At 45.7% G+C, this 13,582-nt stretch overlaps 1 protein-coding gene across 1 annotated transcript in view; it reads right to left on the bottom strand.

Annotated features, from left to right (window-relative positions):
* Positions 1-13,582, bottom strand: part of HEATR3 (HEAT repeat containing 3) — a 302,330-nt gene that overhangs the window by 281,537 nt on the left and 7,211 nt on the right. The gene's annotated exons all lie outside the window — the stretch shown is intronic.

Genomic DNA, 13,582 nt, shown 5'->3' with positions numbered 1-13,582 from the left:
AGATGGTTTTATGGTGATGCAGGTGGGATAAAAGGTGGGTAGGAGTTTATGTAGCTTTATGGAAGTAGTGCATGCAGATAATAACATGTGGGTATGGTGCATAGATAAGATGTCAACGGGTATAGATAGTAGTTTAGAGGTATCAGCATTAAGGCTATGATGCAGGTTTAAGGTAGTGAGCATATAAGGTGTATATTGTGTTGCGAGCTGTGCATTCTGGTGTCAAAGTAATTCTAATTGTATTTATATAGCGCCTACTACCCCTGACAACACGTTGAATGGCTTTTCGGCGAGTAGAACGCTACTCCAGAACCCAAACAGGATTAGTGGTGAATTAGTACAGGGAATTATGAAATTAATGTGAGCGGTGGACATGAGAGTGTTTGTTGGAATAAAAAGGACAATGGGGGGGGGGGGGGTAGAAGAGGGAGGGGTTTGTATTTATATAGCGCTCGGTACCCCTGATGAGGCATCAAAGTGCTTTTCAAGGAGTAGCACGCTACTCCGAAACCCAGACAGGATTAGTGGTAAAGTAGTACAGGGAATTATGAAATTAATTTGTGCAGTGGCCGTAGAGTGTCAGTTGGAATGAAAAGGAAAGTGGCGGGACAGAAGAGGGAAGGGTTCAGAAAGTGTTTATTTGGAGATCATAGGAGCAGGTTTGGGATGAGTAGAGGGGGTAATGTTTATTTGTGATGTAAAGCGCTCCGACACCCAGCATTGGGATGAGTAGTGCTATAAAAGAAATAATGGTAATGTGGTGTAGGTGGCGAGTCAAGATGCAAGTTGTAGTGCTATGGGTTATGTGGGATCACAGTGGTTGCTTAGGGTTAAATGATGATAAATTGTGCAGGTAATGCGGTATAAAGTGTTGGCGTAGGTAAAAAGGTCTGATGGGGGGCGCAAGAAATGGTGCACAATGCAAGCAGTGGCCTATTTAAACTTGCTGGCTCACTCCGCAATTTCCTACACAATGAACAATCAGATAGGATTTCCTACACTCTCTAGCTCTTAAAAATCAGGGACAGATGAAGATTGATTTCTCCATCTTTTAAACCGAATAGGATATTTAGCGCACATGCAAGAAAATAAATCAACATTCCTCTGAAGACTTGTCCTATAGAAAATCATGTATTCTTACTTTCATACTGTATCTTGCATTATACTAACTTTGGGACAGTTAATATATTGATACGAAAGTTCTACTTATGACAATAGTCTTCACACAGAGGAAGCAGGGGTTCCACAGATCTTATCGACCTTTAAACTTCTGGAAATACTAGTCTACTTTACGCATTGTAGGTTTACTCCGTTGAACAATCCACTTTTAATCTATCTTTCTTTTGAATGGAACCGTGGAGCCTTTTCTGCAACTCTTGGGGGTAGTTCTGACAACTAAAGAAGCCCTTGACAACTCTACAGATTAAAAGCCATCATAATCCTGAGTTAATGAGCGACAGGGTTTTGTACAGATTACTGGTTAGCTTTCTTATTGGTCTTTTGCTTATGGATTTTACCTTTGTGTCCTATTAGGTAGATTCTATTAAACGTTTAGGATGTGTGCACTTTAAAGTTTATCTTTTCCTTGGTAGCGGTCTCTTTACTTGATGTATAACCTTTTTAGCAGTAAATTAGAGCCTGCAAGGAGTGAAGCAAGTATCTACATGCACAAATGTTACGGAATCTCAGTGGGTGAATTCATGACATTGCAGAACGGTTTCTTAAATATATTGAGAACCTCTTCCCCTCGACAGGGGAACTTATTTAAAGAGAGCTACGGGTAAGTACTCATAAAATGAGTGCTCTCCAATTCACTGCTCGTGATCTCACACAATGTTTGAAACATTGCTGAGTAGCGACCCAATATCAAAAATAATCAGCCGGTTATGGACTTCTACCCTGCCTTAAATACTCCTACTCCATGAAGTGCTTGCACATGGTCTTCAGCCACACCCAAAGTATTGTGGATGCAGGGCATAGTCATCAGCCAGGTCTGCCACCTGATTCAACCTTTAAAGACATGGCTAGGCCTAGCTGTGGCCATCAGTACCCCAGGGAACTCTATCACACATCTATGATCATGAGCAGAGCATGGCAGGAGGAGACTAATATGGTTGTGTTGCTTAACATACCTTAGGTTTCTGTGGCCTTTAGATTTTGTATCAGAATCAGGTTTCTTTAATTGAAGATTTGTAGCAAATCTTTTTGGGTATTTTTTTTAACTTTGTCTTCCGAGTACTGATCAACAACTCCCCTTCAACAAGGTATTTCAGTGATTTTTTGGGCTTAAAGATATGCTTAGCATCTTGTGAAACCGAAGAACTGTTATGAGGCTGTGACTGCATGATAGGTTCTTTGGCAACAGCCTGCATGAAACATCCTGTCCAAAGTAACTCATGAGCAAGGCCTTTGGCTTTGTGCAATGGGCTCAGAGCAAAGGGCTTTGTCTTCTGCCTGCCGTGTACCCGGCTCCCATGTCCACAGAACTAAAGGCACTTGGAGTTAAGCAGCACCCTGCAACTAACTCCTTACATAGACAACTAGCTGTGCATTGTCTTTTGCCATACACAGTAGAGTTTTGGTGCATGACCTCATCAAGCCCCTTTGGGACAATCAGTGAAGTGTGAATGAAGAGACAAGGTCATATCGTGCACCCAAAACCCACTCACCTAACCAGCTGCTCAAAGCATTTTGTCTTGCATAACACACTAAACTCAAGACGTTGCCAACGGCCATGCCCTGCACCCTAACCCCATGACCACAAGATCATATTGCAGTAGAACTGTGTGCCTTTTCTGAATCTGTGGATCAATGTGATATGTGCTGATCGAAAACAGCCACAAGGATCCAAGAATCCACTGCACTGGACGGATCTATAGGAAAAGTACCACCTTTCTCATCGGCAGATTCCCCAATCAGTTTTGTTTTTCTTGAGGCAGGATCACATTTTTTTGACTTCAATCCCACCCCATCCTTCCATTTATCAAAAAATTATCCCATAGCCCCAATATACCTACAAGCACACTTTTAGTGCATCAATGGATTTGCAGATAAACCTGCAGGTCCACTAACACACAAAACAGCAGACGTGGTTTTGCTTGGTCCCTCACATGAATTGAGAAATACATTGGCAAAAACTGCTCCATCGTCTAGTGTACTCTGCTTTGCTAAAAAAACAGTGCTAATAAGAATCTAACTGCTGACATTGTCTCTTGGTTGTTTAGATGCATGGGAAAACCTTCAAGTTTGCATTGATACTATCTTGCCTTATGATAACATTAATTCTCATAAGGCCTGAACACTATATCAAAAAAGTCAGTGGTTAACCTGTTTTCATTACCTATCATAACAGTTTCTATAGGTGGAAGGTTGTGTTGAAAACTTTCCTTCACTTCTTTCCAGTTGGGCTTGTGATCAGTGATAAAGATGCAACGTCTATTTCCCAGAGTAAGGTTCAGGGAGCCCAGTAGATATCTTCTTGGCTATTGTAGGATCTGCTTTCATGGTCACCCCCACTTTTTGCTGGTGTCATTATGTTTTTCCAACTAGTCTGACTGGGATCCTGCTAACCTGAACCCCAGTCTGTGCTTCGTCCCTAAAATGGACATGAGTACTTCGATACACTCCAGATTGGCTACTGGTGTGACCTTATCACTCCCTAGTAGATGGTACTAAGGTACCCAGTGCATAGTTACACCAGGGGTCTCCCATGGGTTGCAGCATGCCTTATGCCACCCATGGGAGACCACTCAAATTGCGACTCCAGGACTGCCATTGCAGCCTGTGTAAGCGGGTGCTAACACCACTTACGACAGATATAGGATTCCCTAAATCGGAGGTCACTACACTTAAAACCTATAAGTAGGGCTCCCAGTTTTATGGTATTTTTTTTTTTTTGACAGATCCGTCTTTATTAATCCGTATTTATTTTTTGTGTTAATTTTATCTGTATTCATCCATATTTATTTTGGGTTTTGTGGAAAAATTATGCTGAAATTAGTACATTTCCACATTTATTTATCTGATAAATATGCACTCATGCTTGAATCTCTGCCAAATTTCAATGCTGTGAACACCCGCAGAACATAAATTAATTCACCTCGCAGTCAAGGCAGACATATTTAGAATTACTCAAAAAGCAACCAAACTTCGGTTTTTATCCACATTTAAAAATAAATACAGACAAGAAAATAAATGTTTTCTGTCTGTATTTATCTGTAAAAATCAGTAAAAACGGAAAACAGGGAGCCTTACCTATAAGTCACCCCTAAAGCAGGGGTTTCAATCCTAAAGGCGGGGTGCTGGGTTCTAAGTGTGAGAGTCCCCCTGCATGAGCAGGGTGCCCCTACAACATTCAGAGTCCATTCTCCCATTTTGTAAGTGCATCAGCCATTAAGGCATATAGAGTGGCCATGATTCATTACGCGATGACCAACTCTAAACTGGCTGTAACGAACCCATTCATGTTTGGTATCAAACATGTTGGAATCATACCCTCACACCGTAAACTATGTGGGAGGTATGATACTATGCACTGTAAAGCTCCTTCGGGGGGGGGGGGGGGGGGGCAGTGTCCCCGGTACCAGTCTTTCAGAACCAGACAGCAAGCTAGGGCTGCTGCCAACCAGAGACACAATTTTGTCCTCCTACTGCCAAGCCAAGCTCGAGCAGGGGGAGGCAGAACAGGTATCCTGTCACAGGGAGGTGTGACCACCTCCCAGACAGGGTATTGGGGCAGGTGGAGGAGCTTGCCAGCACCACCGAGACTGCTTGAAGGGCACATTTGGTGCCCTCCTTGCATACTCCAGTTCAGTTCAGTTGGCTCCAGCTCTGGCACGAAACTGAACAAAGGACATGGGAGTTCCTCCCCGCCCTCCAGCCTCTCCTCTGGGAGGGACCCTTGAATTGTCCCAACCCTTTCCTTAGGGTACTTAAGGGCTTACCTGATGGTGTTTCCCTAGATTCGTCATGGGACACAATTCAGTTCCAACTCCACTTCATCTTCAACAGTCTGGACTTCACCTTGGCAACCAAGACTGCAACAGGGAAGACTCCTGCTGCACCTGGTCTCGTCGTCCTGCAAGTCTGCTGCAACGTCTGCTCATGCGCCATATAGGTTTTTCACAGGACCTCTGGACATCCAAGACACCCAAAGGAATCTCCCTTGGAGCAAAGGAGTCTCTCCCCCGCATCCTCAGGCACCGCAATGCAGCTGACTGGTCTGCTGATCCTGGGCTCCCACGGACTCCGAAAGTCTTAGAAACCCCAGGTTCTGCAAACCTCGAGGCCTGCACTTTTTTTTCATACCACGTTTTAGGCCAGTATCTCTCGTCAAAACCGCTGGAACAGAGCCCCTGTGCACAGTGTTGACTTGTCATTGCCAAGGCTTGTTGACTCTCTCCTCCAGAGATCTTTGGGCTCCAAGAAGCCCCAACCTCAAGCAACTCCTGCAGCCAAGTTATTCGTCCTTACCGTATCCTTCGCACCGTGTGTTTTCATCATTCGTGAGCTGCTCGAGGTCCTCCTGAGACTCCTGTGCCTCTGGACAGTGGGTCCTCTCGAGGCTCTTCTTTGGTTCCAGTGGGCTCCCTTGCTTGCTCGGGGCCTGCTCTGACTTACCTAACATGGTGAGTCACTTGGACCCTGCTGGTCTAGACACTACACCTTCGATTTATACGCCTGTTACCAAGGCTTGTTGGTGCCCCTGCCGGACACAGACCCCCTGGCTCTCGACATCCGACAGCTCATGAACGGCTCCTGGTCTTCCACAGCGTCGCCTGCTCCACACTGCTGCAACTTCCATCAACCATCCTGAATCTATCGACATCGGTGGGCATTAGTCGTCCGTGCCTCCTGGTCACTCCTGAGTGGCATAGACTCTGTCCCCTCTGCTAGTAGGGTCTTCTTATCTTGAATCCACCTTTGGGTTTCTCCGGACTCAATCTTCTTCGCCAGGGGCACTTTAACTGAAGTCCTCCATGGAGGTCTACGGCAGTTTCCGACGTCACTCTGCACCTATTCACTCTGCTTTCCTGGTGTAGGTATCCTGGTTCCTGGGGTGTCCACGGCTGAGGTGACTCTCCAACCTTCAATCTTCCCTGGGGTTTCTTCAGGGTCCTTCTTTGAAACTGCAACCGCGACACCAATTGACTTGTGTTGATCACGCAGTCCTGTTCACACTCCCTCCGTGGGGTTTCTCAAGTGGTTCCTTGGGTCCCCAACACATCTACGTCTTCTGGTCTAGTCTGACTTGCATACCCCTATTTTAGTATATGGTTTGGAATCTACACCCCCCCCCCCCCCCGAGACCACTGTGTATTTGTGCCTCTAACCATTCGATTTCCGATTTCCTAAGTATTTGTGTGTATCTCCGGGTAGGAGATATTGCAATTTGTTACAGAGTGTTTGTAATAAAATACATATTTTTATAACTTCACCGGGTGATTCTTTTTTACTTAAACTTATGGTATAGGTTAAGTACTGGTAAAACAAGCTGCTTTACACTCCTTCTGGACTAAACCTGACGGCTGCTCTCCACAGCTACCACTTAGAGAGCTTTCTATGGTGGTCTAAGACCACTAAAATCAGCATACGGATTGTCTGGATTAGTGCAAGGTGCTTCACATGAATAAGTGTGTACCATATACTAAGCCAGCCTCTCTCCGCTATTATTTGTGTTAGTACTGAGAAGATATCAAAGCTTAGCCAGGTCTGAGACCCAGATGCCTAGAAAGAATTTATGTGCTTTGATGATTAAGCTACGATAGTCTGAAAATCACATACGGAAGTTATGGTATCTTCTTAAACCACATCGCGGAGATATTGGCATTAAATGTGAGGTTTTATCCGGTTGTAGTATTCAGTATATCCTCCAAGTAAATTTTCACATTTTAGAGGCCACTGTACAGTATAGCAGAGCAGAGTATAGCAGAGCAAATGTAAAATTTGATACTTGTATAGCGCACTACTCACCCGCAAGGGTCTCAAGGGGCTTGTACGAATACCGCTGTGGAACCCATCCTGGCTTTCCCTGTGAGGCGTCCACTCCTGGGCACCCCCAAGGTGGAGGCCAGGCATCCTTAGCGTTGTGGGGGCCGTTGTGGAGATTAAGCAAGCTATTGCCCAGAGTTGCAGAGTGGGACTCCATGATTGGAATAGGCACCGAGGCGAGAATTATCAGGTCCGTGGAATTTTGAGCCCAAGACCCACCGAGGCGGGGAATTGAACCCTGGTCCCGGGCTAGACCTCTGCATCAGGGTCTGCCGCTCTAATCATTGAGCCACACTTCTCCACAGTAGAGTAGAGCGGTGTGGAGTGGCATAGAATAATGTGGCATACATAGAAGTGGTGTAGAATGGCGAGAAGCATGATGGAGTGGCATACATTGACAGAGTAAAGTGATGTGGAGTGGCATACAAAAGGGTGAATCAGAACAGAGTGGTGGGCGGTGGGGAGAGAAGTGGACTAGGGTGGGGTATAATGGAGTGGCATGGATAAGACTATCATGGACTAGAGCGCTGTGGACTTGACCGGCACCACAGAGCGGCAGCGCATGGAGCGGCACGGAGCGGCGCAAAACGGCCCCGAATGGAGCAGCCGGCAACGAGTGGCCTCGCGTGGAGCGGCTGCAAGCGGCCCCGAGAATTTGCAGCCAGACGCGAGTGGTGTGGCACAGAGCGGCACACGGAGCAGAGCGACACAGAGGCCACGAGTGGAGTTGCATGGCACAGATTAGAGTGGCTCAGAGCGGCACAGCATAAGAGGATGGCACAGAGCAGCGCGGAACAGAGCAGCAATGAGTGGCCGCGAGTGGAGCGCGGCACGGAGTAGAGGGGGCACGGAGCAGCCGCGAGTGTAGGGGTACGGCACACGATAGAACGGCACGGAGGGGCATGGCACAGAGTAGAGCGGCACAGAGTAGAGCGGCCGCGAGTGGAGCGGCACGGAGCAGCAGCAAGTGGAGCAGCATGGAGCGGAGCTACCTATAATGCTCCCACAATGATCTGATTAAATGCAAATACATGCAGAATCCTGAAAGTAAGACTGATGAATCGTTGCTTTCAAATTAAAATGTACGCAAAAAACACAATTAGAAGAAAAAGTTTGCAAAACCAACATTTTAGGTAACATTTCTTTGAGGCAGCCTTTAGCAAAATGCATTTGAAATATATTAATAATGGAAAATGAATATAAAACCAGTTTCAGCAAAATTATGGGAAACATAAAAATAAACAAAGACTGGCAAAGACAGTCTGCTGATGGCTGCCTGCCTTTTGGATTTGTCAATGTGTGTTCTGACGTAATGTTTGTAAAACGTTATTGTTGTGGCTGCTGTAAGGCCCTCATCAATGTGACAAAAACACGGGCTAAAAGCAAAAATTGAAAACTACTTTGTGTGCTGATGTGCTCCTTGTAAAAGAGCAGAATGAAGTTAACTATTTATATATAATTTTAATAAAAAGGAAAAGCCTTAACTAATGCCAGACATAATTAGGTGCCCAATTATAAAAGAAATTACAAAACTGCACCCATGGTATATGTCCTTAAATTAGTGCAGATTTATAACTTTCATAAATTCACAAATATTTACTGAAGTAAGCCTGGAAACCATACTCCTTTGTGAACTGCATTTTGAGTGAGCAAATAAGCATGCGTGTGTTTGTTCATGCAAGAATCTGCTAAGCATTTGCAAGTTCACTTTCCCAGTTTACCCTGGAAAATATTTTACTTATGCCTTGGTCAGGAGTACATTTCTAGCGTGTCCCTGTGTGGGAAGAGACTAGAGAAGATTTGTAAAATAAACCCTTAAGATATTGCAACCCTTCAACTACCACTTCAAGCTCAAGTTTGTAAATTTGCAGAAAGGTGGAAAAATCCTGATAGGAGTCATGGCATAATCAAAGAGGTTATTTTCATAGCTCTGATTCAATGAGAAAGATGCCATAATTTGTCACCCCACTGTGGGGCACCAAAGGAACAACTAGATGCATTCCATCCTATGGACAAGATGATAACATTCCATTCCACTGACAAGAATTACCCTCCTCAGCGCAAATATGTCCAAGAACAGCCACCTATGCAGGTACTGGTGAAGTTTTAGACCAACATGAGGCACGGAGGTTGCTTCTTTCAGATGAGTAATGCCATTCACATTCTTGATATTAACAATATCGGTCTGTCAGTTTTGACAGAGGAGTCATAGCCCTTGTATGTTTAGGCAAAACGACCCTACTCGCCTTCACCAGAACGATTACAGTAGTAATGTAATAGACCAGTCCTCTTCCTTTATCAATAACAGAGAGCAAGTTGTGAAGATCCGTATCTTGATACTTCCCCTACTGCCCATTAGCGTATACCAAAATGTTCATTTCCATTTACAATGCTATCAAACCTGCATACAGAGGCACTGAGATAATTATTAGTAATGTATAACATTACGGTGCACTGGGACAAAACCCATCATTAATCGAGGATTTTGTCAGAGGAAAACTTCCAAATGCCGGGGATAAATTTTAAAACGGCTTAAAAACTGATGGATTTAATTTGAAAGAGGAATTAATCTAAGGCAAAAACCAAGGATTTGCATAGCCAATAGGGCTCTCCCTTGGGGCGTTATAAGTGTTTAGCTAGAGCTATTGGCTTTGTTAACATTTTTAATATGTGCTGCTTTGAAGAGCTTGTGCGTTTTCCTGTAAAGACTGGACTCCCAAAATAAGAGACAAGCAGAATTCCCAACATGGAAATTGGGATGGTTTCCTGGCAGGCCTTTAATTGTAAAAATGCAATAGGGCTGGGGAGAACAGCGACAACAGCACAGTACATCTCAGGGCAGGATATAAACCTCGAACTCGGACTTGCTCTACCTCAGCCACGTCAGCCTTTCAGAAGCAATGTCCTGTCCTGATTTGCCTAGACCTCTTGTATCCACCTTCAACTTTCACAGTGAAACAAAATGCGTTTTTGTACAGCAGCAGCACGCTAGAGGTCTGATACTGGTGTTCACGCCTTTCCTCATTTTAAAACTCAGAATAAAAGTTCAAGCGAGCCTGGGGCGCGAGAGAGCTATATTTGGCCTCAGAGGTCCCCAACCCGAGGTATGGGAGCACAGATCTAGAAAACAAGATAGGACAAGCGAGAAAAATGCCTGGGTATCAACAGAACTATATCGGAGGTCATAAGATCCCGGCTCGATAATAGGCGCAATGCTCTTTCATTCATGGAAATTGAGTTACATTGATGAATGCGGTCTGCTGAAGCCGGTGCCCAGTGGAATGCTTGGCAATGCATACATGGGAGGCAGATTAAAACACAAAACAAGCATGGGATTCTCGTTCAAATCCCCGGGAGTAAAGAGCGAGCATACACGGTTGTGGAGGCGGTAAGGTGGAGTGGGCATGGGCACAGGGAGATTAAGAGCGGCACAGCAGGAGCTGAAAAAGGCACTGCCAATGAAGGTTTCGCGGCAGGGAATTGAGGAGAGACAGGCAAATGTTAACAAGGGCGGCCACGAAAGTGAAAGCGACCGCATCAATTTGAAACATGATCCACAACAGACGTCACCCTGCGCGCCGCTGCTCGCTCCCGCAAACTGGATGCCGTGGAAGTAAACAGTTACTGAAAAAAGTAACACATGCACCCGCCTTTGGCCAATTGCGTGCTTTCATTTTTAAAAGCCACACGCAAAGGCCAAAACAATGTGGGGGAAAACTAATGCCACACGCACGAGTTTTCAGAAAGTCTGGAGTGATTCCAAGGGGCCCTCTCCTAGAGCAGCGCATACACGCTGTGCTAGCTCGACTTAATAAGGAGACACTTTATTCTGAAAGACTAGCACCCACCTCGCTATGGGATACAACATGTACGATAGTAAATGTCACGGATGTGTAACAAGAAAAGAAAAAAAAAGTCACATCTAACCTTTGTGTGCAAGGAGGACTTTGAGCAAGAGTTAAGGTTTAGCCCATACAGGCCAACAACATTCATTTTGCCTCCTTGCTTTTCCAGTTCAGGAAACTATACGCAACTTGAGACTAAAGGCTTTCACCATGCTGGCCCAAGTATAGTGCTAAAGTCTTTATCACATATAGATCCTCATACAAAGCGGACACAGCAAAGGCAGGTGCATTCCCAAGAGGGAAATCACAATATTTACAATTCACAGGCTCAAGCCTATTTGGGCATTCCTTCAATCCTGGCCTAAGAGCATGGTCACATCCCTACACATGTGAAAAATAGCCAGTTACAAAGCCCTCCACTTTGTGATTTCTCACCAACTAGGGAGACAAAAGTCCTCTAGAGGTAACTGATCAAGCATTCGCCTACTTACTGTACTAGCAAGAAATTCAAATAATCCTTGTTCAAATAAGCTCCCTCTCCATCACCAGCTTTAACTGCAGCTCCAGGAATGCCATATATAATCTCCCATTCCTGTACCATCCCCTAAAAGGGGCCTCCCAAGCGGATAACCTCAATAAGTTATTTCCCAATGTCCTCCCCTCCCTAAGACACAAGCTTGAAGCCCAGCACCATGTCACTACTCCAATTAGCAGCTTCTCAGCAAACTACCACTCGTTCAAACTTAACCTCTTCCTACACACTCAATTTCCCTGCAGGCACAGAACTAGTCTGACAGTCTTGCCATTGACGCAAACTCTCCCTGTGGCACCCCTTGCAAGCTTGCTAGGGGGCACTCTCCTAGGTACGAAACCTGGTCTAGGGCAGGGTCACATACACTTCTGTATACAAACAAGCATTGGTAGCGCCAATAGGTCTCGCCTTTGGGACCGTATAAGTGTTTAGCCATGCAACACTTGATGTTGTTGCACCAAGGATATTGTGCTGCATAACTAAATACTTATAAGGTCCCAAAAGCGAGGCCTATTTGCTATGCCAATGCTTGTTATGTACTTCAACCGCTGCGACTACGTTGTCAAGTTATATATGGGGGTAGACATTTCTGGTTGGTAAGAACAACATCTTTAAACTGTCACTAAGGCAGTGGGGGTGAGCGATATGTGAAACGAGGAACACTATAATGTATATTGTAAGTCTTAAACATGAGGGCATGCACTCACTCTAAAGGGATGACTTGGGACCTGTGAGCTACAGGCACTGCCATTCTTCTAAGTTTAAAACTATGAATAGTTTCGGCACACGAGTCAGGTGTAAATAGCACGGCAGTTTTCATACCGTACACGGGCCAACAATCCTGTTACTCTGGCAACCGTTAGCGGCTGCAACGTCACTTCCTCCATGGAAGCTCTGCCAGGGTTCTCTACTACTCCACACAGGGCGGCCGTGCACGATCCCAACTGAAGAGGAGGCTGCGATGCAGGAGGGCTCGTGGAGGCTAACACGGAGGAGGGCCGCTGCCACAGAGTGCTAGAGCGGCGCCTCCGGCTGCCACGAGAAGAGCCTGGGTTTGCTCACTACCAAGTTAGTCACCCTGTTGCAGGAAGCTATGGACGGCGTGCTGGATCTTAAAGTGGTCAGTGCGACTTCCGTACTCATTGGATAGGTGTACTACATGTGCAGGGGTCTGTGAGCTGCATTCCCCATTCATATGTGTTTGGTGGTGGGGTGCAGTCTTAGAAAGCCGAACTTTTTTCCACATGTGGCACGGTTAGGAGAGAGTGGCAGAGAATGAGACACCCGAAAATTGATGGTTCTCATCGCGAGTCTCGCAGTTTGTCCACGGTGATTGAACATGTCAGTCATTCGTTGATCTGAACCTTTGCAAGGTGCCCTTCTGAAGCTGTTGAGGCCCCAAGTAGGGGAAATGCTTTTGTAGGGTTCCCATGAGAGCCACGTCCTTAAAATATAATCAGTTATATGGAGGCGAGATGTCGAGCTTGTAGCAAGCACAGCATGCCTTTACTCAAATGTGCAGTGAGTGGTCCATGGAAAAATCAGGAGTGAAAGAACTCACCATAACTCAAGACAAGCCCGGGAGTGTTGTGTGTGTGCGCGCTAAAAGATAATAAATACATTTAAATTTTTTTTTAAAAAATCACGCTACGGCCTGCTGCAGTATAGAGAGGCGGAGGGGGGGGGGGGGGGGGGGGGTTTGGGGGGGGGGGGGGGAAGAGAGAGAGAGAGAAGAGTGGAGGCCAGCAGAGTGACGCAATCTGTGGTGGGGGAGGGAATTGAAGCGCAAGCAAGGCGGAGAGAGGCGGCAAGGCTTAATGAGCCTTGACAGAAACCCGCATGGCGGCTGTGCACGCGCTCGTGAACGCAAGCTTGAGGCCAGGAAAAGCCTCTGGTAGCACTTTGAAAAGGCACTAACTAAATGTCTCGCAGAGCAACGCATGCGCTAGCTCAGGCGAGACCTAAAAAGGTTTCATCGTGTAGATTGATGAATTCACTCATTTTTTTAAGCATTTTTAATGCAGATGCCTCTCCGGCACAGTTAATAAAAAAATATTTTGACTAACACCTATTAGAGAAACACCTCTGTTTTTTTGGACACACCGCACACAATTCCTCCCTGATCCTAATTCTCATCTCACTGGAGGGAAACACCCATGTCCACCACATTTACCAGCTTCTAGTATGCTTTGCAGACCGTTATCCTCCTGCTGTT

The sequence above is a fragment of the Triturus cristatus genome, chromosome 12 (genome assembly GCF_964204655.1).
Source record: "Triturus cristatus chromosome 12, aTriCri1.1, whole genome shotgun sequence".
Classification (NCBI taxonomy): domain Eukaryota; kingdom Metazoa; phylum Chordata; class Amphibia; order Caudata; family Salamandridae; genus Triturus; species Triturus cristatus.
The sequence above is the reverse complement of the archived record's forward strand: the minus strand, read 5'-3'. Positions and strand labels throughout refer to the sequence as shown.